Genomic DNA, 25,556 nt, shown 5'->3' with positions numbered 1-25,556 from the left:
TTCTATATTCTATATTCTGTGTTCTAAATTCTATATTTTAAATTCTATATTCAGTATTCTGTATTCTATATTCTAAATTTTGTGTTCTGCATTCCATGTTCTAAATTCTGTGTCCTATATTCTCTATTCTATTCTACATTTTGTGTTTTTCATTCTATATTCTACATACTATATTCTGCATTCCGTATACACTATTCTATATTATGTGTTCTTCATTCTGTATTCTAAATTCTAAATTCTGTATTCTGTATTCTTTATACTTAATTCTGTGTTCTGCATCCCATGTTCTAAATTCTGGGTTGTGTATTCTGTTTTCCATATTCTATATTCTGTGTTCTACATTCTATATACTGTATTCTATATTCTGCATTCCGTATTCTATATTGTATATTCTGTGTTCTTCATTATATATTCTAAATCCTATATTCACTATTCCGTATTCTATATTCTAAATTCTGGGTTCGGCATTCCATTAGTAATTTCTAAATTCTATATTCTCTATTTTATATTATTTATATTGTGTTCTGCATTCTATATTCTGCATTCATTTTCTATGTTCTATGTTCTGTGTTCTATATTCTGTATTCTAAATTCTATATTCAGTATTCTGTATTCTATATTCTGAATTCGGTGTTCTACATTCTATATTCAAAATTCTAAATTCAGTTTTCTGTATTCTATATTCTAAATTCTGTGTTCTGCATTCCATGATCTAAATTTTGTCTTCTATATTCTCTATTATATATTCTATATTTTGTGTTCTTCATTCTATATTCCACATTCTATATTCTGATCCGTATACTATATTCTATATTCTGTGTTTTACATTCTATATTCTAAATTCTATATTCAGTATTCTGTATTCTATAATCTAAATTCTGTGTTCTGCATTCCATGTTCTAAATTTTGGGTTCTGTATTCTGTTTTCCATATTCTATATTTTGTGTTCTACATTCTATATTCTTAATTCAATATTCAGTATTTTGTATTATATATTTTAATTCTGTGTTCTGAATTCCATTACTAAATTCTAGGTTCTATATTCTCTTTTATATATTCAATATTTTGTGTTCTTAATTCTATATTCTACATTCTATATTCTGCATTCATTTTCCATATTCTATGTTCTGTGTTCTATATTCTGTATTCTAATTGCTATATTCAGTATTCTGTATACTATATTTTGAATTCGGTGTTCTACATTCTATATTCAAAATTCTAAATTCAGTATTTTGTATTCTATATTCTAAATTCTGTGTTCAGCATTCCATGATCTAAATTTTGGCTTCTATATTCTCTTTTATATATTCTTTATTTTGTGTTGTTTTTCTATATTCCACATTCTATATTCTGCATACGGTTTTCTATATTGAATATTCTGTATTTTACATTCTATATTCGAGATTATATATCCAGTATTCTGTATTCTATAACCTAAACTCTGTATTCTGCACTCCATGTTCTAAATTCTGGGTTCTATATTCTCTAATCTTTTCTATATTGTGTGTTTTTCATTCTATATTCTACATAGGATAGTCTGCATTCCGTATTCTATATTCTATATTATGTGTTCTTCATTCTATATTCTAAATTCTATATTCTCTATTCTGTATTCTATATTCTAAATTCTGTGTTCTGCATTCCATTATCTAAATTCTGGGTTCTATATTCTCTTTCTATATTCTATATTCTGTTTTCTGCATTCTATTTTCCACATTCTATATTCTTCATTCCGTATACTATATTCTATTTTCTGTGTTTTACATTCTATATTCTAAATTCTATATTCAGTATTCTGTATTCTATAATTTAAATTCTGTGTTCTGAATTCCATGTTCTAAATTTTGGTTTCTGTATTCTCTTTTCCATGTTCTATATTCTGTGTTCTACATTCTGTATACTGTATTCTATATTCTTCATTCAGTATTCTATATTCTATATTTTGTCTTCTTCATTATATATTCTAAATTCTATATTCAGTATTCCGTATTCTATATTCTAAATTCTGTGTTCGGCATTCCATATTCTAAATTCTGGTTTCTGTATTCTGTTTTCCATAGTCTATATTCTGTGTTCTACATTCTATATTCTGTATTCTATATTCTGCATTCCGAATTCTACATTGTATATTCTGTGTTCTACATCCTATATGCTAAATTCTATATTCAGTATTCATATACTATTTTCTAAATTCTTTTTTCTGCATTCTATGTGCTTAATTCTGTGTTCTATAATCTGTATTCTATGTTCTGTGTTCTACATTCTATATTCTAAATTCTATATTCAGTATTCTGTATTGTAAGTTCTAAATTCTGTGTTCTGCATTACATGCTCTACATTCTGGGTTGTACATTGTCTATTGTATATTCTATATAATGTGTTCTTCATTCTATACTCTACATACTATATTTTGCATTCCGTAGTCTATATTATATATTCTTTGTTCTAAATTTTTAATTCTAAATTCTATATTCAGTATTCTATAATCTATATACTAAATTTGGTGTTCTGCATTCTATGTTCTATATTCTATATTCAGTATCCTGTATTCTATATTCTAAATTCTGTGTTCTGCATTATATGTTCTAAATTCTATATTCAGTATTCTGTATTCTATTTTCAATATTCAGTGTTCGGCATATCATATTCTAAATTCTGTATTTTATATTCTATATTCTGTGTTCTACATTCTATATTCTAAATTCTATATTCAGTATTCTGTATTCTATAGTCTAAATTCTGTGTTCTGCCTTACAAGTTCTAAATTCGGGGTTCTGTATTCTGTTTTCCATATTCTATATTCTGTGTTCTTCATTCTATATTCTGTATTCGTTATTCTGCCTTCCGTATTCTATATTCTATATTCTGTGTTCTAAATTCTATATTTTAAATTCTATATTCAGTATTCTGTATTCTATATTCTAAATTTTGTGTTCTGCATTCCATGTTCTAAATTCTGTGTCCTATATTCTCTATTCTATTCTACATTTTGTGTTTTTCATTCTATATTCTACATACTATATTCTGCATTCCGTATACACTATTCTATATTATGTGTTCTACATTCTGTATTCTAAATTCTAAATTCTGTATTCTGTATTCTTTATACTTAATTCTGTGTTCTATATCCCATGTTCTAAATTCTGGGTTGTGTATTCTGTTTTCCATATTCTATATTCTGTGTTCTACATTCTATATACTGTATTCTATATTCTGCATTCCGTATTCTATATTGTATATTCTGTGTTCTTCATTATATATTCTAAATCCTATATTCACTATTCCGTATTCTATATTCTAAATTCTGGGTTCGGCATTCCATTACTAATCTTAAGTTCTATATTCTCTATTTTATATTATTTATATTGTGTTCTGCATTCTATATTCTGCATTCATTTTCTATGTTCTATGTTCTGTGTTCTATATTCTGTATTCTAAATTCTATATTCAGTAGTGTGTATTCTATAGTCTGAATTCTCTGTTCTACGTTCTATATTCAAAATTCTAAATTCATTATTCTGTATTCTTTATTCTAAACTCTGTGTCCTGCATTCCCTATTCTAAATTCTGGCTTCTATATTCTCTATTATATATTCTATATTTTGTGTTCTTCATTCTATATTCCACATTCTATATTCTGAATTCCCTATACTGTATTCTATATTCTGTGTTTTACATTCTATATTCTAAATTCTATATTCAGTATTCTGTATTCTATAATCTAAATTCTGTGTTCTGCATTCCATGTTCTAAATTTTGGGTTCTGTATTCTGTTTTCCATATTCTATATTTTGTGTTCTACATTCTATATTCTAAATTCTATATTCAGTATTTTGTATTATATATTTAAATTCTGTGTTCTGCATTCCATTACTAAATTCTAGGTTCTATATTCTCTTTTATATATTCAATATTTTGTGTTCTTAATTCTATATTCTACATTCTATATTCTGCATTCATTTTCCATATTCTATGTTCTGTGTTCTATATTCTGTATTCTAATTCCTATATTCAGTATTCTGTATTCTATATTCTGAATTCGGTGTTCTACATTCTATATTCAAAATTCTAAATTCAGTATTCTGTATTGTATATTCTAAATTCTGTGTTCTGCATTCCATGATCTAAATTCTGGCTTCTATATTCTCGTTTATATATTCTATATTTTGTGTTGTTCTTTCTATATTCCACATTCTATATTCTGCATACGGTATTCTATATTGAAAATTCTGTGTTTCACATTCTATATTCAAATTTCTATATTCAGTATTCTGTATTCTATAACCTAAACTCTGTATTCTGCATTCCATGTTCTAAATTCTGGGTTCTATATTCTCTAATCTATTCTATATTGTGTGTTTTTCATTCTATATTCTACATACTTTAGTCTGCATTCCGTATTCTATATTCTATATTATGTGTTCTTCATTCTATATTCTAAATTCTATATTCTCTATTCTGTATTCTATATTCTAAATTCTGTGTTCTGCATTCCATGATCTAAATTCTGGGTTCTATATTCTCTTTCTATATTCTAAATTCTGTTTTCTTCATTCTATTTTCCACATTCTATATTCTGCATTCCGTATACTATATTCTATATTCTGTGTTTTACATTCTATATTCTAAATTCTTTTTTCAGTATTCTGTATTCTATAATTTAAATTCTGTGTTCTGAATTCCATGTTCTAAATTTTGGGTTTTGTATTCTGTTTTCCATATTCTATATTCTGTGTTCTACATTCTGTATACTGTATTCTATATTCTTCATTCCGTATTCTATATTCTATATTTTGTGTTCTTCATTATATATTCTAAATTCTATATTCAGTATACCGTATTCTATATTCTAAATCCTGTGTTCGGCATTCCATTTCTAAATTCTAAATTCTATATTCTCTTTTTTATAATCTTAATTTTTGTTCTTCATTCTATATTCTACATTCTATATTCTGCATTCTATATTCTGCATTCCGTATAGTAGATTCTATATTCTGTGTTTTACATTCTATATTCTAAATTCTATATTCAGTATTTGGTATTCTATAATCTAAATTCTGTGTTCTGCATTCCATGTTCTAAATTCTGGGTTCTATATTCCCTTTCTATATTCTATATTCTGTGTTCTGCATTCCATGATCTAAATACTATATTCAGTATTCTGTACTCTATATTCTATATTCTGTGTTTTACATTGTATATTTCAAATTCTATATAGTGTATTCTGTATTCTATTTTCTAAATTCTGTGTTCTACATTCCATGTTCTAAATTCGGTATTCAATATCCTCTATTTTATATTCTATATTGTGTGTACTTCATTCTATACTCTACATGCTATATTTTACATTCCGTATTGTATAGTCTAAATTTTGAGTTCTAAATTCTAAATTCTAAATTCTATATTCAGAATTATGTTTTCTATATTCTAAATTCTGTGTTCTGCATTCCGTGTTCTATATTCTATTTTCAGTATTCTATATTCTGTATTCTATATCCTGTTTTCTAAGTTCTATATTCTAAACTCTATATTCAGTATTCTGTATTCTATATTCTAAATTCTGTGTTGTGCATTCCATGTTCTAATTTCTATATTCAGTATTCTGTATTCCGTATTCTAAATTCTGTGTTCTGCATTCGATGATCTAAATTCTATATTCAGTAACCTGTATTCTATATTCTAAATTCTGTGTTTTGCATTCCATGTTATAAATTTTGGGTTCTGTATTCTGTTTTCCATATTCTATATTCTGTGTTCTACATTCTATATTCTAAATTATATATACAGTGTTTTGTATTCTATATTATAAATTTTGTGTTCTGCATTCCATTCCTAAATTCTAGGTTCTATATTCTCTTTTATATATTCAATAATTTGTGTTCTTCATTCTATATTCTACATTTCATATTTTGCATTCATTCTCTATATTCTATATTCTGTATTCTAAATTCAATATTCCGTATTCTGTATTCTATAACTGAATTCTCAGTTCTACATTCAATATTCAAAATTCTAAATTCAGTATTCTGTATTCTATATTCTATATTCTGTGTTCTGCATTCCATGATCTAAATTCTGACTTCTATATTGTCTTTTATATATTCTATAATTTGTGTTGTTTTTACTATATTCCACATTCTATATTCTGCATTTTGTATTCTATGTTATATATTCTGTGTTTTACATTCTATATTCGAAATTCTATATTCAGTATTCTGTATTCTATAATCTAAATTCTGTGTTCTACATTCCATGTTCTATATTCTGGGTTCTATATTCTGTACTCTATTCTATATAGTGTGTTTTTCATTCTATATTCCACATACTATAGTCTGCATTCAGTATTGTATATTCTATATTGTGTGATCTACATTCTATATTTTAAATACTATATTCGGTATTCTGTATTCTATATTCTAAATTTTGTGTTCTGCATTCCATGTTATAAATTCTGGTTTCTATATTCTCAATTCTATATTCAATATTCTGTGTTCTACATGATATATTCTAAATTCTATATTTTGTATTTATATTCTATATTCAAAATTCTGTGTTCTGCATTCCATGTTCTAAATTCGATATTAAGTATTCTGTATTCTATATTCTAAATTCCGTGTTCTGCATTGATGTTCTAAGTACTATATTCAGTGTTCTGTATTCTATTTTCTAAATTCTGTGTTCTACATTCCATGTTCTAAATTCTTTATTCTATATTCTCTATTATATATTCTATATTGTGTGTTCTTCATTCTATACTCTAAATACTATATTTTGCCTTCCATATTCTATATTCTAAATTTTGAATTCTAAATTCTATATTCTAAATTCTATATTCAGTATTCTTTTTTCTATATTCTAAATTCTGTGTTCTGCATTCCATGTTCTATATTCTATTTTCAGAATTCTATATTCTATATTCTAAATTCTGAGTTATGCATTCTATGTTCTAAATTGTATATTCAGTATTTTGTTTTGTATATTCTAAATTCTGTGTTTGAATTCCAAGTTCAAAATTCTGGGTTCTGTATTCTGTTTTCCATATTCTATATTCTGTGTTCTACATTCTATATTCTGTAATCTATATTCTGATTTCCTTAATCTATATTCTATATTCTGTGTCCTACATTCTATACTCTAAATTCTATTTTTATTATTCTGTATTCTATTTTCTAAATTCTGTGTTCTACATTCCATGTTCTAAATTCTGGGTTCTATATTCTCTATTCTATATTCTGTGTTCTACATTCTATTTTCTAAATTCTATATTCAGAGTTTTTTATTCTATATTCTAAATTCTATGTTCTGCATTTCATGTTCTAAATTCTATATTCAGTATTCTGCTTTCTGTATTCTAAATTCTGTGTTCTGCATCATATGTTCTAAATTCTGTATTCAGTATTATGTATTCTATATTCTAAATTCTGTGTTCTGCATTCCATTTCTAAATTCTGGGTTTTATATTCTCTTTTATATATTCTATATTTTGTGTTCTTCATTCTATATTCCAGATTCTATATTCTGCATTCCGTATTCTATATTCTATATTCTGTGTTTTACATTCTATATTCTAAATTCTATATTAAGAATTGTGTATTCTATAATCTAAATTCTGTGTTCTGCATTCCATGTTCTAAATTCTGAGTTCTATATTCTCTACTCTATTCTATATTTTGTGTTTTTCTTTCTATATTCTACATACTATATTCTGCCTTCCGTATTCTATATTCCATACTATGTGCTCTACATTCTGTATTCTAATTCTATATTCAGTATTCAGTATTCTATATTCTAAATTCTGTGTTCTGCATTATATGTTCTAAATTCAATATTCAGGATTCTGTATTCTATATTCTTAATTCTGTGTTATGCATTCCATGTTCTAAATTCTGAATTCTATATCCTCTATGCTATATTCTATATTCTGTGTTCTACATTCTATATTCAAAATTCTGTGTTCTGCATTCTATGTTCTAAATTCTATATTCATTATTCTGTGTTCTATATTCTAAATTCTGTGTTCTGCATTCCATATTCTAAATTCTGGGTTCTGTATTCTGTTTTCCATAGTCTATATTCTGTGTTCTACATTCTATATTCTGTATTCTATATTCTGCATTCCGAATTCTATATTGTATATTCTGTGTTCTACATTCTATATGCTAAATTCTATATTCAGTATTCATATTCTATTTTCTAAATTCTGTTTTCTGCATTCCATGTGCTAAATTCTGTATTCTATAATCTGTATTCTATGTTCTGTGTTCTACATTCTATATTCTAAATTCTATATTCAGTATTCTGTATTGTAAGTTCTAAATTCTGTGTTCTGCATTACATGTTCTACATTCTGGGTTCTACATTGACTATTGTATATTCTATATAATGTGTCCTTCATTCTTTACTCTACATACTATATTTTGCATTCCGTAGTCTATATTATATATTCTTTGTTCTAAATTTTTAATTCTAAATTCTATATTCAGTATTCTATATTCTATATACTAAATTCGGTGTTCTTCATTCCATGTTCTATATTCTATATTCAGTATTCTGTATTCTATATTCTAAATTCTGTGGTCTGCATTATGTGTTCTAAATTCTATATTCAGTATTCTGTATTCTATAGTCTAAATTCTGTGTTCTGCCTTACAAGTTCTAAATTAGGGGTTCTGTATTCTGTTTTCCATATTCTATATTCTGTGTTCTACATTCTATATTCTGTATTCTTTATTCTGCCTTCCGTATTCTATATTCTATATTCTGTGTTCTAAATTCTATATTTTAAATTCTATATTCAGTATTCTGTATTCTATATTCTAAATTTTGTGTTCTGCATTCCATGTTCTAAATTCTGTGTCCTATATTCTCTATTCTATTCTACATTTTGTGTTTTTCATTCTATATTCTACATACTATATTCTGCATTCCGTATACACTCTTCTATATTATGTGTTCTTCATTCTGTATTCTAAATTCTAAATTCTGTATTCTGTATTCTTTATACTTAATTCTGTGTTCTGCATCCCATGTTCTAAATTCTGGGTTGTGTATTCTGTTTTCCATATTCTATATTCTGTGTTCTACATTCTATATACTGTATTCTATATTCTGCATTCCGTATTCTATATTGTATATTCTGTGTTCTTCATTATATATTCTAAATCCTATATTCACTATTCCGTATTCTATATTCTAAATTCTGGGTTCGGCATTCCATTAGTAATTTCTAAATTCTATATTCTCTATTTTATATTATTTATATTGTGTTCTGCATTCTATATTCTGCATTCATTTTCTATGTTCTATGTTCTGTGTTCTATATTCTGTATTCTAAATTCTATATTCAGTATTCTGTATTCTATATTCTGAATTCGGTGTTCTACATTCTATATTCAAAATTCTAAATTCAGTTTTCTGTATTCTATATTCTAAATTCTGTGTTCTGCATTCCATGATCTAAATTTTGTCTTCTATATTCTCTATTATATATTCTATATTTTGTGTTCTTCATTCTATATTCCACATTCTATATTCTGATCCGTATACTATATTCTATATTCTGTGTTTTACATTCTATATTCTAAATTCTATATTCAGTATTCTGTATTCTATAATCTAAATTCTGTGTTCTGCATTCCATGTTCTAAATTTTGGGTTCTGTATTCTGTTTTCCATATTCTATATTTTGTGTTCTACATTCTATATTCTTAATTCAATATTCAGTATTTTGTATTATATATTTTAATTCTGTGTTCTGAATTCCATTACTAAATTCTAGGTTCTATATTCTCTTTTATATATTCAATATTTTGTGTTCTTAATTCTATATTCTACATTCTATATTCTGCATTCATTTTCCATATTCTATGTTCTGTGTTCTATATTCTGTATTCTAATTGCTATATTCAGTATTCTGTATACTATATTTTGAATTCGGTGTTCTACATTCTATATTCAAAATTCTAAATTCAGTATTTTGTATTCTATATTCTAAATTCTGTGTTCAGCATTCCATGATCTAAATTTTGGCTTCTATATTCTCTTTTATATATTCTTTATTTTGTGTTGTTTTTCTATATTCCACATTCTATATTCTGCATACGGTTTTCTATATTGAATATTCTGTATTTTACATTCTATATTCGAGATTATATATCCAGTATTCTGTATTCTATAACCTAAACTCTGTATTCTGCATTCCATGTTCTAAATTCTGGGTTCTATATTCTCTAATCTTTTCTATATTGTGTGTTTTTCATTCTATATTCTAAATAGGATAGTCTGCATTCCGTATTCTATATTCTATATTATGTGTTCTTCATTCTATATTCTAAATTCTATATTCTCTATTCTGTATTCTATATTCTAAATTCTGTGTTCTGCATTCCATTATCTAAATTCTGGGTTCTATATTCTCTTTCTATATTCTATATTCTGTTTTCTGCATTCTATTTTCCACATTCTATATTCTGCATTCCGTATACTATATTCTATATTCTGTGTTTTACATTCTATATTCTAAATTCTATATTCAGTATTCTGTATTCTATAATTTAAATTCTGTGTTCTGAATTCCATGTTCTAAATTTTGGTTTCTGTATTCTCTTTTCCATGTTCTATATTCTGTGTTCTACATTCTGTATACTGTATTCTATATTCTTCATTCAGTATTCTATATTCTATATTTTGTCTTCTTCATTATATATTCTAAATTCTATATTCAGTATTCCGTATTCTATATTCTAAATTCTGTGTTCGGCATTCCATAATCTAAATTCTGGTTTCTGTATTCTGTTTTCCATAGTCTATATTCTGTGTTCTACATTCTATATTCTGTATTCTATATTCTGCATTCCGAATTCTACATTGTATATTCTGTGTTCTACATCCTATATGCTAAATTCTATATTCAGTATTCATATACTATTTTCTAAATTCTTTGTTCTGCATTCTATGTGCTTAATTCTGTGTTCTATAATCTGTATTCTATGTTCTGTGTTCTACATTCTATATTCTAAATTCTATATTCAGTATTCTGTATTGTAAGTTCTAAATTCTGTGTTCTGCATTACATGCTCTACATTCTGGGTTGTACATTGTCTATTGTATATTCTATATAATGTGTTCTTCATTCTATACTCTACATACTATATTTTGCATTCCGTAGTCTATATTATATATTCTTTGTTCTAAATTTTTAATTCTAAATTCTATATTCAGTATTCTATAATCTATATACTAAATTTGGTGTTCTGCATTCTATGTTCTATATTCTATATTCAGTATCCTGTATTCTATATTCTAAATTCTGTGTTCTGCATTATATGTTCTAAATTCTATATTCAGTATTCTGTATTCTATTTTCAATATTCAGTGTTCGGCATATCATATTCTAAATTCTGTATTTTATATTCTATATTCTGTGTTCTACATTCTATATTCTAAATTCTATATTCAGTATTCTGTATTCTATAGTCTAAATTCTGTGTTCTGCCTTACAAGTTCTAAATTCGGGGTTCTGTATTCTGTTTTCCATATTCTATATTCTGTGTTCTTCATTCTATATTCTGTATTCTTTATTCTGCCTTCCGTATTCTATATTCTATATTCTGTGTTCTAAATTCTATATTTTAAATTCTATATTCAGTATTCTGTATTCTATATTCTAAATTTTGTGTTCTGCATTCCATGTTCTAAATTCTGTGTCCTATATTCTCTATTCTATTCTACATTTTGTGTTTTTCATTCTATATTCTACATACTATATTCTGCATTCCGTATACACTATTCTATATTATGTGTTCTACATTCTGTATTCTAAATTCTAAATTCTGTATTCTGTATTCTTTATACTTAATTCTGTGTTCTACATCCCATGTTCTAAATTCTGGGTTGTGTATTCTGTTTTCCATATTCTATATTCTGTGTTCTACATTCTATATACTGTATTCTATATTCTGCATTCCGTATTCTATATTGTATATTCTGTGTTCTTCATTATATATTCTAAATCCTATATTCACTATTCCGTATTCTATATTCTAAATTCTGGGTTCGGCATTCCATTACTAATTTTAAGTTCTATATTCTCTATTTTATATTATTTATATTGTGTTCTGCATTCTATATTCTGCATTCATTTTCTATGTTCTATGTTCTGTGTTCTATATTCTGTATTCTAAATTCTATATTCAGTAGTGTGTATTCTATAGTCTGAATTCTCTGTTCTACGTTCTATATTCAAAATTCTAAATTCATTATTCTGTATTCTTTATTCTAAACTCTGTGTCCTGCATTCCCTATTCTAAATTCTGGCTTCTATATTCTCTATTATATATTCTATATTTTGTGTTCTTCATTCTATATTCCACATTCTATATTCTGAATTCCCTATACTGTATTCTATATTCTGTGTTTTACATTCTATATTCTAAATTCTATATTCAGTATTCTGTATTCTATAATCTAAATTCTGTGTTCTGCATTCCATGTTCTAAATTTTGGGTTCTGTATTCTGTTTTCCATATTCTATATTTTGTGTTCTACATTCTATATTCTAAATTCTATATTCAGTATTTTGTATTATATATTTAAATTCTGTGTTCTGCATTCCATTACTAAATTCTAGGTTCTATATTCTCTTTTATATATTCAATATTTTGTGTTCTTAATTCTATATTCTACATTCTATATTCTGCATTCATTTTCCATATTCTATGTTCTGTGTTCTATATTCTGTATTCTAATTCCTATATTCAGTATTCTGTATTCTATATTCTGAATTCGGTGTTCTACATTCTATATTCAAAATTCTAAATTCAGTATTCTGTATTGTATATTCTAAATTCTGTGTTCTGCATTCCATGATCTAAATTCTGGCTTCTATATTCTCGTTTATATATTCTATATTTTGTGTTGTTCTTTCTATATTCCACATTCTATATTCTGCATACGGTATTCTATATTGAAAATTCTGTGTTTCACATTCTATATTCAAATTTCTATATTCTATATTCTGTATTCTATAACCTAAACTCTGTATTCTGCATTCCATGTTCTAAATTCTGGGTTCTATATTCTCTAATCTATTCTATATTGTGTGTTTTTCATTCTATATTCTACATACTTTAGTCTGCATTCCGTATTCTATATTCTATATTATGTGTTCTTCATTCTATATTCTAAATTCTATATTCTCTATTCTGTATTCTATATTCTAAATTCTGTGTTCTGCATTCCATGATCTAAATTCTGGGTTCTATATTCTCTTTCTATATTCTATATTCTGTTTTCTTCATTCTATTTTCCACATTCTATATTCTGCATTCCGTATACTATATTCTATATTCTGTGTTTTACATTCTATATTCTAAATTCTATTTTCAGTATTCTGTATTCTATAATTTAAATTCTGTGTTCTGAATTCCATGTTCTAAATTTTGGGTTTTGTATTCTGTTTTCCATATTCTATATTCTGTGTTCTACATTCTATATTCTAAATTATATATACAGTGTTTTGTATTCTATATTATAAATTTTGTGTTCTGCATTCCATTCCTAAATTCTAGGTTCTATATTCTCTTTTATATATTCAATAATTTGTGTTCTTCATTCTATATTCTACATTTTATATTTTGCATTCATTCTCTATATTCTATATTCTGTATTCTAAATTCAATATTCCGTATTCTGTATTCTATAACTGAATTCTCAGTTCTACATTCAATATTCAAAATTCTAAATTCAGTATTCTGTATTCTATATTCTATATTCTGTGTTCTGCATTCCATGATCTAAATTCTGACTTCTTTATTGTCTTTTATATATTCTATAATTTGTGTTGTTTTTACTATATTCCACATTCTATATTCTGCATTTTGTATTCTATGTTATATATTCTGTGTTTTACATTCTATATTCGAAATTCTATATTCAGTATTCTGTATTCTATAATCTAAATTCTGTGTTCTACATTCCATGTTCTATATTCTGGGTTCTATATTCTGTACTCTATTCTATATAGTGTGTTTTTCATTCTATATTCCACATACTATAGTCTGCATTCAGTATTGTATATTCTATATTGTGTGATCTACATTCTATATTTTAAATACTATATTCGGTATTCTGTATTCTATATTCTAAATTTTGTGTTCTGCATTCCATGTTATAAATTCTGGTTTCTATATTCTCAATTCTATATTCTATATTCTGTGTTCTACATGATATATTCTAAATTCTATATTTTGTATTTATATTCTATATTCAAAATTCTGTGTTCTGCATTCCATGTTCTAAATTCGATATTAAGTATTCTGTATTCTATATTCTAAATTCCGTGTTCTGCATTGATGTTCTAAGTACTATATTCAGTGTTCTGTATACTATTTTCTAAATTCTGTGTTCTACATTCCATGTTCTAAATTCTTTATTCTATATTCTCTATTATATATTCTATATTGTGTGTTCTTCATTCTATACTCTAAATACTATATTTTGCCTTCCATATTCTATATTCTAAATTTTGAATTCTAAATTCTATATTCTAAATTCTATATTCAGTATTCTTTTTTCTATATTCTAAATTCTGTGTTCTGCATTCCATGTTCTATATTCTATTTTCAGAATTCTATATTCTATATTCTAAGTTCTGAGTTATGCATTCTATGTTCTAAATTGTATATTCAGTATTCTGTTTTGTATATTCTAAATTCTGTGTTTGAATTCCAAGTTCAAAATTCTGGGTTCTGTATTCTGTTTTCCATATTCTATATTCTGTGTTCTACATTCTATATTCTGTAATCTATATTCTGATTTCCTTATTCTATATTCTATATTCTGTGTCCTACATTCTATACTCTAAATTCTATTTTTATTATTCTGTATTCTATTTTCTAAATTCTGTGTTCTACATTCCATGTTCTAAATTCTGGGTTCTATATTCTCTATTCTATATTCTGTGTTCTACATTCTATTTTCTAAATTCTATATTCAGAGTTTTTTATTCTATATTCTAAATTCTATGTTCTGCATTTCATGTTCTAAATTCTATATTCAGTATTCTGCTTTCTGTATTCTAAATTCTGTGTTCTGCATCATATGTTCTAAATTCTGTATTCAGTATTATGTATTCTATATTCTAAATTCTGTGTTCTGCATTCCATTTCTAAATTCTGGGTTTTATATTCTCTTTTATATATTCTATATTTTGTGTTCTTCATTCTATATTCCAGATTCTATATTCTGCATTCCGTATTCTATATTCTATATTTTGTGTTTTACATTCTATATTCTAAATTCTATATTAAGAATTGTGTATTCTATAATCTAAATTCTGTGTTCTGCATTCCATGTTCTAAATTCTGAGTTCTATATTCTCTACTCTATTCTATATTTTGTGTTTTTCTTTCTATATTCTACATACTATATTCTGCCTTCCGTATTCTATATTCCATACTATGTGCTCTACATTCTGTATTCTAATTCTATATTCAGTATTCAGTATTCTATATTCTAAATTCTGTGTTCTGCATTATATGTTCTAAATTCAATATTCAGGATTCTGTATTCTATATTCTTAATTCTGTGTTATGCATTCCATGTTCTAAATTCTGAATTATATATACTCTATGCTATATTCTATATTCTGTGTTCTACATTCTATATTCTAAATTCTGTGTTCTGCATTCTATGTTCTAAATTCTATATTCATTATTCTGTGTTCTATATTCTAAATTCTGTGTTCTGCATTCCATATTCTAAATTCTGGGTTCTGTATTCTGTTTTCCATAGTCTATATTCTGTGTTCTACATTCTATATTCTGTATTCTATATTCTGCATTCCGAATTCTACATTGTATATTCTGTGTTCTACATTCTATATGCTAAATTCTATATTCAGTATTCATATTCTATTTTCTAAATTCTGTGTTCTGCATTCCATGTGCTAAATTCTGTATTCTATAATCTGTATTCTATGTTCTGTGTTCTACATTCTATATTCTAAATTCTATATTCAGTATTCTGTATTGTAAGTTCTAAATTCTGTGTTCTGCATTACATGTTCTACATTCTGGGTTCTACATTGACTATTGTATATTCTATATAATGTGTCCTTCATTCTATACTCTACATACTATATTTTGCATTCCGTAGTCTATATTATATATTCTTTGTTCTAAATTTTTAATTCTAAATTCTATATTCAGTATTCTATATTCTATATACTAAATTCGGTGTTCTTCATTCCATGTTCTATATTCTATATTCAGTATTCTGTATTCTATATTCTAAATTCTGTGGTCTGCATTATGTGTTCTAAATTCTATATTCAGTATTCTGTATTCTATAGTCTAAATTCTGTGTTCTGCCTTACAAGTTCTAAATTAGGGGTTCTGTATTCTGTTTTCCATATTCTATATTCTGTGTTCTACATTCTATATTCTGTATTCTTTATTCTGCCTTCCGTATTCTATATTCTATATTCTGTGTTCTAAATTCTATATTTTAAATTCTATATTCAGTATTCTGTATTCTATATTCTAAATTTTGTGTTCTGCATTCCATGTTCTAAATTCTGTGTCCTATATTCTCTATTCTATTCTACATTTTGTGTTTTTCATTCTATATTCTACATACTATATTCTGCATTCCGTATACACTATTCTATATTATGTGTTCTTCATTCTGTATTCTAAATTCTAAATTCTGTATTCTGTATTCTTTATACTTAATTCTGTGTTCTGCATCCCATGTTCTAAATTCTGGGTTGTGTATTCTGTTTTCCATATTCTATATTCTGTGTTCTACATTCTATATACTGTATTCTATATTCTGCATTCCGTATTCTATATTGTATATTCTGTGTTCTTCATTATATATTCTAAATCCTATATTCACTATTCCGTATTCTATATTCTAAATTCTGGGTTCGGCATTCCATTAGTAATTTCTAAATTCTATATTCTCTATTTTATATTATTTATATTGTGTTCTGCATTCTATATTCTGCATTCATTTTCTATGTTCTATGTTCTGTGTTCTATATTCTGTATTCTAAATTCTATATTCAGTATTCTGTATTCTATATTCTGAATTCGGTGTTCTACATTCTATATTCAAAATTCTAAATTCAGTTTTCTGTATTCTATATTCTAAATTCTGTGTTCTGCATTCCATGATCTAAATTTTGTCTTCTATATTCTCTATTATATATTCTATATTTTGTGTTCTTCATTCTATATTCCACATTCTATATTCTGATCCGTATACTATATTCTATATTCTGTGTTTTACATTCTATATTCTAAATTCTATATTCAGTATTCTGTATTCTATAATCTAAATTCTGTGTTCTGCATTCCATGTTCTAAATTTTGGGTTCTGTATTCTGTTTTCCATATTCTATATTTTGTGTTCTACATTCTATATTCTTAATTCAATATTCAGTATTTTGTATTATATATTTTAATTCTGTGTTCTGAATTCCATTACTAAATTCTAGGTTCTATATTCTCTTTTATATATTCAATATTTTGTGTTCTTAATTCTATATTCTACATTCTATATTCTGCATTCATTTTCCATATTCTATGTTCTGTGTTCTATATTCTGTATTCTAATTGCTATATTCAGTATTCTGTATACTATATTTTGAATTCGGTGTTCTACATTCTATATTCAAAATTCTAAATTCAGTATTTTGTATTCTATATTCTAAATTCTGTGTTCAGCATTCCATGATCTAAATTTTGGCTTCTATATTCTCTTTTATATATTCTTTATTTTGTGTTGTTTTTCTATATTCCACATTCTATATTCTGCATAGGGTTTTCTATATTGAATATTCTGTATTTTACATTCTATATTCGAGATTATATATCCAGTATTCTGTATTCTATAACCTAAACTCTGTATTCTGCATTCCATGTTCTAAATTCTGGGTTCTATATTCTCTAATCTTTTCTATATTGTGTGTTTTTCATTCTATATTCTACATAGGATAGTCTGCATTCCGTATTCTATATTCTATATTATGTGTTCTTCATTCTATATTCTAAATTCTATATTCTCTATTCTGTATTCTATATTCTAAATTCTGTGTTCTGCATTCCATTATCTAAATTCTGGGTTCTATATTCTCTTTCTATATTCTATATTCTGTTTTCTGCATTCTATTTTCCACATTCTATATTCTTCATTCCGTATACTATATTCTATTTTCTGTGTTTTACATTCTATATTCTAAATTCTATATTCAGTATTCTGTATTCTATAATTTAAATTCTGTGTTCTGAATTCCATGTTCTAAATTTTGGTTTCTGTATTCTCTTTTCCATGTTCTATATTCTGTGTTCTACATTCTGTATACTGTATTCTATATTCTTCATTCAGTATTCTATATTCTATATTTTGTCTTCTTCATTATATATTCTAAATTCTATATTCAGTATTCCGTATTCTATATTCTAAATTCTGTGTTCGGCATTCCATATTCTAAATTCTGGTTTCTGTATTCTGTTTTCCATAGTCTATATTCTGTGTTCTACATTCTATATTCTGTATTCTATATTCTGCATTCCGAATTCTACATTGTATATTCTGTGTTCTACATCCTATATGCTAAATTCTATATTCAGTATTCATATACTATTTTCTAAATTCTTTTTTCTGCATTCTATGTGCTTAATTCTGTGTTCTATAATCTGTATTCTATGTTCTGTGTTCTACATTCTATATTCTAAATTCTATATTCAGTATTCTGTATTGTAAGTTCTAAATTCTGTGTTCTGCATTACATGCTCTACATTCTGGGTTGTACATTGTCTATTGTATATTCTATATAATGTGTTCTTCATTCTATACTCTACATACTATATTTTGCATTCCGTAGTCTATATTATATATTCTTTGTTCTAAATTTTTAATTCTAAATTCTATATTCAGTATTCTATAATCTATATACTAAATTTGGTGTTCTGCATTCTATGTTCTATATTCTATATTCAGTATCCTGTATTCTATATTCTAAATTCTGTGTTCTGCATTATATGTTCTAAATTCTATATTCAGTATTCTGTATTCTATTTTCAATATTCAGTGTTCGGCATATCATATTCTAAATTCTGTATTTTATATTCTATATTCTGTGTTCTACATTCTATATTCTAAATTCTATATTCAGTATTCTGTATTCTATAGTCTAAATTCTGTGTTCTGCCTTACAAGTTCTAAATTCGGGGTTCTGTATTCTGTTTTCCATATTCTATATTCTGTGTTCTTCATTCTATATTCTGTATTCGTTATTCTGCCTTCCGTATTCTATATTCTATATTCTGTGTTCTAAATTCTATATTTTAAATTCTATATTCAGTATTCTGTATTCTATATTCTAAATTTTGTGTTCTGCATTCCATGTTCTAAATTCTGTGTCCTATATTCTCTATTCTATTCTACATTTTGTGTTTTTCATTCTATATTCTACATACTATATTCTGCATTCCGTATACACTATTCTATATTATGTGTTCTACATTCTGTATTCTAAATTCTAAATTCTGTATTCTGTATTCTTTATACTTAATTCTGTGTTCTACATCCCATGTTCTAAATTCTGGGTTGTGTATTCTGTTTTCCATATTCTATATTCTGTGTTCTACATTCTATATACTGTATTCTATATTCTGCATTCCGTATTCTATATTGTATATTCTGTGTTCTTCATTATATATTCTAAATCCTATATTCACTATTCCGTATTCTATATTCTAAATTCTGGGTTCGGCATTCCATTACTAATTTTAAGTTCTATATTCTCTATTTTATATTATTTATATTGTGTTCTGCATTCTATATTCTGCATTCATTTTCTATGTTCTATGTTCTGTGTTCTATATTCTGTATTCTAAATTCTATATTCAGTAGTCTGTATTCTATAGTCTGAATTCTCTGTTCTACGTTCTATATTCAAAATTCTAAATTCATTATTCTGTATTCTTTATTCTAAACTCTGTGTCCTGCATTCCCTATTCTAAATTCTGGCTTCTATATTCTCTATTATATATTCTATATTTTGTGTTCTTCATTCTATATTCCACATTCTATATTCTGAATTCCCTATACTGTATTCTATATTCTGTGTTTTACATTCTATATTCTAAATTCTATATTCAGTATTCTGTATTCTATAATCTAAATTCTGTGTTCTGCATTCCATGTTCTAAATTTTGGGTTCTGTATTCTGTTTTCCATATTCTATATTTTGTGTTCTACATTCTATATTCTAAATTCTATATTCAGTATTTTGTATTATATATTTAAATTCTGTGTTCTGCATTCCATTACTAAATTCTAGGTTCTATATTCTCTTTTATATATTCAATATTTTGTGTTCTTAATTCTATATTCTACATTCTATATTCTGCATTCATTTTCCATATTCTATGTTCTGTGTTCTATATTCTGTATTCTAATTCCTATATTCAGTATTCTGTATTCTATATTCTGAATTCGGTGTTCTACATTCTATATTCAAAATTCTAAATTCAGTATTCTGTATTGTATATTCTAAATTCTGTGTTCTGCATTCCATGATCTAAATTCTGGCTTCTATATTCTCGTTTATATATTCTATATTTTGTGTTGTTCTTTCTATATTCCACATTCTATATTCTGCATACGGTATTCTATATTGAAAATTCTGTGTTTCACATTCTATATTCAAATTTCTATATTCTATATTCTGTATTCTATAACCTAAACTCTGTATTCTGCATTCCATGTTCTAAATTCTGGGTTCTATATTCTCTAATCTATTCTATATTGTGTGTTTTTCATTCTATATTCTACATACTTTAGTCTGCATTCCGTATTCTATATTCTATATTATGTGTTCTTCATTCTATATTCTAAATTCTATATTCTCTATTCTGTATTCTATATTCTAAATTCTGTGTTCTGCATTCCATGATCTAAATTCTGGGTTCTATATTCTCTTTCTATATTCTATATTCTGTTTTCTTCATTCTATTTTCCACATTCTATATTCTGCATTCCGTATACTATATTCTATATTCTGTGTTTTACATTCTATATTCTAAATTCTATTTTCAGTATTCTGTATTCTATAATTTAAATTCTGTGTTCTGAATTCCATGTTCTAAATTTTGGGTTTTGTATTCTGTTTTCCATATTCTATATTCTGTGTTCTACATTCTATATTCTAAATTATATATACAGTGTTTTGTATTCTATATTATAAATTTTGTGTTCTGCATTCCATTCCTAAATTCTAGGTTCTATATTCTCTTTTATATATTCAATAATTTGTGTTCTTCATTCTATATTCTACATTTTATATTTTGCATTCATTCTCTATATTCTATATTCTGTATTCTAAATTCAATATTCCGTATTCTGTATTCTATAACTGAATTCTCAGTTCTACATTCAATATTCAAAATTCTAAATTCAGTATTCTGTATTCTATATTCTATATTCTGTGTTCTGCATTCCATGATCTAAATTCTGACTTCTTTATTGTCTTTTATATATTCTATAATTTGTGTTGTTTTTACTATATTCCACATTCTATATTCTGCATTTTGTATTCTATGTTATATATTCTGTGTTTTACATTCTATATTCGAAATTCTATATTCAGTATTCTGTATTCTATAATATAAATTCTGTGTTCTACATTCCATGTTCTATATTCTGGGTTCTATATTCTGTACTCTATTCTATATAGTGTGTTTTTCATTCTATATTCCACATACTATAGTCTGCATTCAGTATTGTATATTCTATATTGTGTGATCTACATTCTATATTTTTAATACTATATTCGGTATTCTGTATTCTATATTCTAAATTTTGTGTTCTGCATTCCATGTTATAAATTCTGGTTTCTATATTCTCAATTCTATATTCAATATTCTGTGTTCTACATGATATATTCTAAATTCTATATTTTGTATTTATATTCTATATTCAAAATTCTGTGTTCTGCATTCCATGTTCTAAATTCGATATTAAGTATTCTGTATTCTATATTCTAAATTCCGTGTTCTGCATTGATGTTCTAAGTACTATATTCAGTGTTCTGTATTCTATTTTCTAAATTCTGTGTTCTACATTCCATGTTCTAAATTCTTTATTCTATATTCTCTATTATATATTCTATATTGTGTGTTCTTCATTCTATACTCTAAATACTATATTTTGCCTTCCATATTCTATATTCTAAATTTTGAATTCTAAATTCTATATTCTAAATTCTATATTCAGTATTCTTTTTTCTATATTCTAAATTCTGTGTTCTGCATTCCATGTTCTATATTCTATTTTCAGAATTCTATATTCTATATTCTAAATTCTGAGTTATGCATTCTATGTTCTAAATTGTATATTCAGTATTCTGTTTTGTATATTCTAAATTCTGTGTTTGAATTCCAAGTTCAAAATTCTGGGTTCTGTATTCTGTTTTCCATATTCTATATTCTGTGTTCTACATTCTATATTCTGTAATCTATATTCTGATTTCCTTATTCTATATTCTATATTCTGTGTCCTACATTCTATACTCTAAATTCTATTTTTATTATTCTGTATTCTATTTTCTAAATTCTGTGTTCTACATTCCATGTTCTAAATTCTGGGTTCTATATTCTCTATTCTATATTCTGTGTTCTACATTCTATTTTCTAAATTCTATATTCAGAGTTTTTTATTCTATATTCTAAATTCTATGTTCTGCATTTCATGTTCTAAATTCTATATTCAGTATTCTGCTTTCTGTATTCTAAATTCTGTGTTCAGTATTATGTATTCTATATTCTAAATTCTGTGTTCTGCATTCCATTTCTAAATTCTGGGTTTTATATTCTCTTTTATATATTCTATATTTTGTGTTCTTCATTCTATATTCCAGATTCTATATTCTGCATTCCGTATTCTATATTCTATATTCTGTGTTTTACATTCTATATTCTGAATTCTATATTAAGAATTGTGTATTCTATAATCTAAATTCTGTGTTCTGCATTCCATGTTCTAAATTCTGAGTTCTATATTCTCTACTCTATTCTATATTTTGTGTTTTTCTTTCTATATTCTACATACTATATTCTGCCTTCCGTATTCTATATTCCATACTATGTGCTCTACATTCTGTATTCTAATTCTATATTCAGTATTCAGTATTCTATATTCTAAATTCTGTGTTCTGCATTATATGTTCTAAATTCAATATTCAGGATTCTGTATTCTATATTCTTAATTCTGTGTTATGCATTCCATGTTCTAAATTCTGAATTATATATACTCTATGCTATATTCTATATTCTGTGTTCTACATTCTATATTCTAAATTCTGTGTTCTGCATTCTATGTTCTAAATTCTATATTCATTATTCTGTGTTCTATATTCTAAATTCTGTGTTCTGCATTCCATATTCTAAATTCTGGGTTCTGTATTCTGTTTTCCATAGTCTATATTCTGTGTTCTACATTCTATATTCTGTATTCTATATTCTGCATTCCGAATTCTACATTGTATATTCTGTGTTCTACATTCTATATGCTAAATTCTATATTCAGTATTCATATTCTATTTTCTAAATTCTGTTTTCTGCATTCCATGTGCTATATTCTGTATTCTATAATCTGTATTCTATGTTCTGTGTTCTACATTCTATATTCTAAATTCTATATTCAGTATTCTGTATTGTAAGTTCTGAATTCTGTGTTCTGCATTACATGTTCTACATTCTGGGTTCTACATTGACTATTGTATATTCTATATAATGTGTCCTTCATTCTATACTCTACATACTATATTTTGCATTCCGTAGTCTATATTATATATTCTTTGTTCTAAATTTTTAATTCTAAATTCTATATTCAGTATTCTATATTCTATATACTAAATTCGGTGTTCTTCATTCCATGTTCTATATTCTATATTCAGTATTCTGTATTCTATATTCTAAATTCTGTGGTCTGCATTATGTGTTCTAAATTCTATATTCAGTATTCTGTATTCTATAGTCTAAATTCTGTGTTCTGCCTTACAAGTTCTAAATTAGGGGTTCTGTATTCTGTTTTCCATATTCTATATTCTGTGTTCTACATTCTATATTCTGTATTCTTTATTCTGCCTTCCGTATTCTATATTCTATATTCTGTGTTCTAAATTCTATATTTTAAATTCTATATTCAGTATTCTGTATTCTATATTCTAAATTTTGTGTTCTGCATTCCATGTTCTAAATTCTGTGTCCTATATTCTCTATTCTATTCTACATTTTGTGTTTTTCATTCTATATTCTACATACTATATTCTGCATTCCGTATACACTATTCTATATTATGTGTTCTTCATTCTGTATTCTAAATTCTAAATTCTGTATTCTGTATTCTTTATACTTAATTCTGTGTTCTGCATCCCATGTTCTAAATTCTGGGTTGTGTATTCTGTTTTCCATATTCTATATTCTGTGTTCTACATTCTATATACTGTATTCTATATTCTGCATTCCGTATTCTATATTGTATATTCTGTGTTCTTCATTATATATTCTAAATCCTATATTCACTATTCCGTATTCTATATTCTAAATTCTGGGTTCGGCATTCCATTAGTAATTTCTAAATTCTATATTCTCTATTTTATATTATTTATATTGTGTTCTGCATTCTATATTCTGCATTCATTTTCTATGTTCTATGTTCTGTGTTCTATATTCTGTATTCTAAATTCTATATTCAGTATTCTGTATTCTATATTCTGAATTCGGTGTTCTACATTCTATATTCAAAATTCTAAATTCAGTTTTCTGTATTCTATATTCTAAATTCTGTGTTCTGCATTCCATGATCTAAATTTTGTCTTCTATATTCTCTATTATATATTCTATATTTTGTGTTCTTCATTCTATATTCCACATTCTATATTCTGATCCGTATACTATATTCTATATTCTGTGTTTTACATTCTATATTCTAAATTCTATATTCAGTATTCTGTATTCTATAATCTAAATTCTGTGTTCTGCATTCCATGTTCTAAATTTTGGGTTCTGTATTCTGTTTTCCATATTCTATATTTTGTGTTCTACATTCTATATTCTTAATTCAATATTCAGTATTTTGTATTATATATTTTAATTCTGTGTTCTGAATTCCATTACTAAATTCTAGGTTCTATATTCTCTTTTATATATTCAATATTTTGTGTTCTTAATTCTATATTCTACATTCTATATTCTGCATTCATTTTCCATATTCTATGTTCTGTGTTCTATATTCTGTATTCTAATTGCTATATTCAGTATTCTGTATACTATATTTTGAATTCGGTGTTCTACATTCTATATTCAAAATTCTAAATTCAGTATTTTGTATTCTATATTCTAAATTCTGTGTTCAGCATTCCATGATCTAAATTTTGGCTTCTATATTCTCTTTTATATATTCTTTATTTTGTGTTGTTTTTCTATATTCCACATTCTATATTCTGCATACGGTTTTCTATATTGAATATTCTGTATTTTACA

The sequence above is a fragment of the Vicugna pacos genome, unplaced genomic scaffold, assembly GCF_048564905.1.
Source record: "Vicugna pacos unplaced genomic scaffold, VicPac4 scaffold_19, whole genome shotgun sequence".
Lineage (NCBI taxonomy): Eukaryota > Metazoa > Chordata > Mammalia > Artiodactyla > Camelidae > Vicugna > Vicugna pacos.
Note: the sequence above shows the minus strand (reverse complement) of the source record.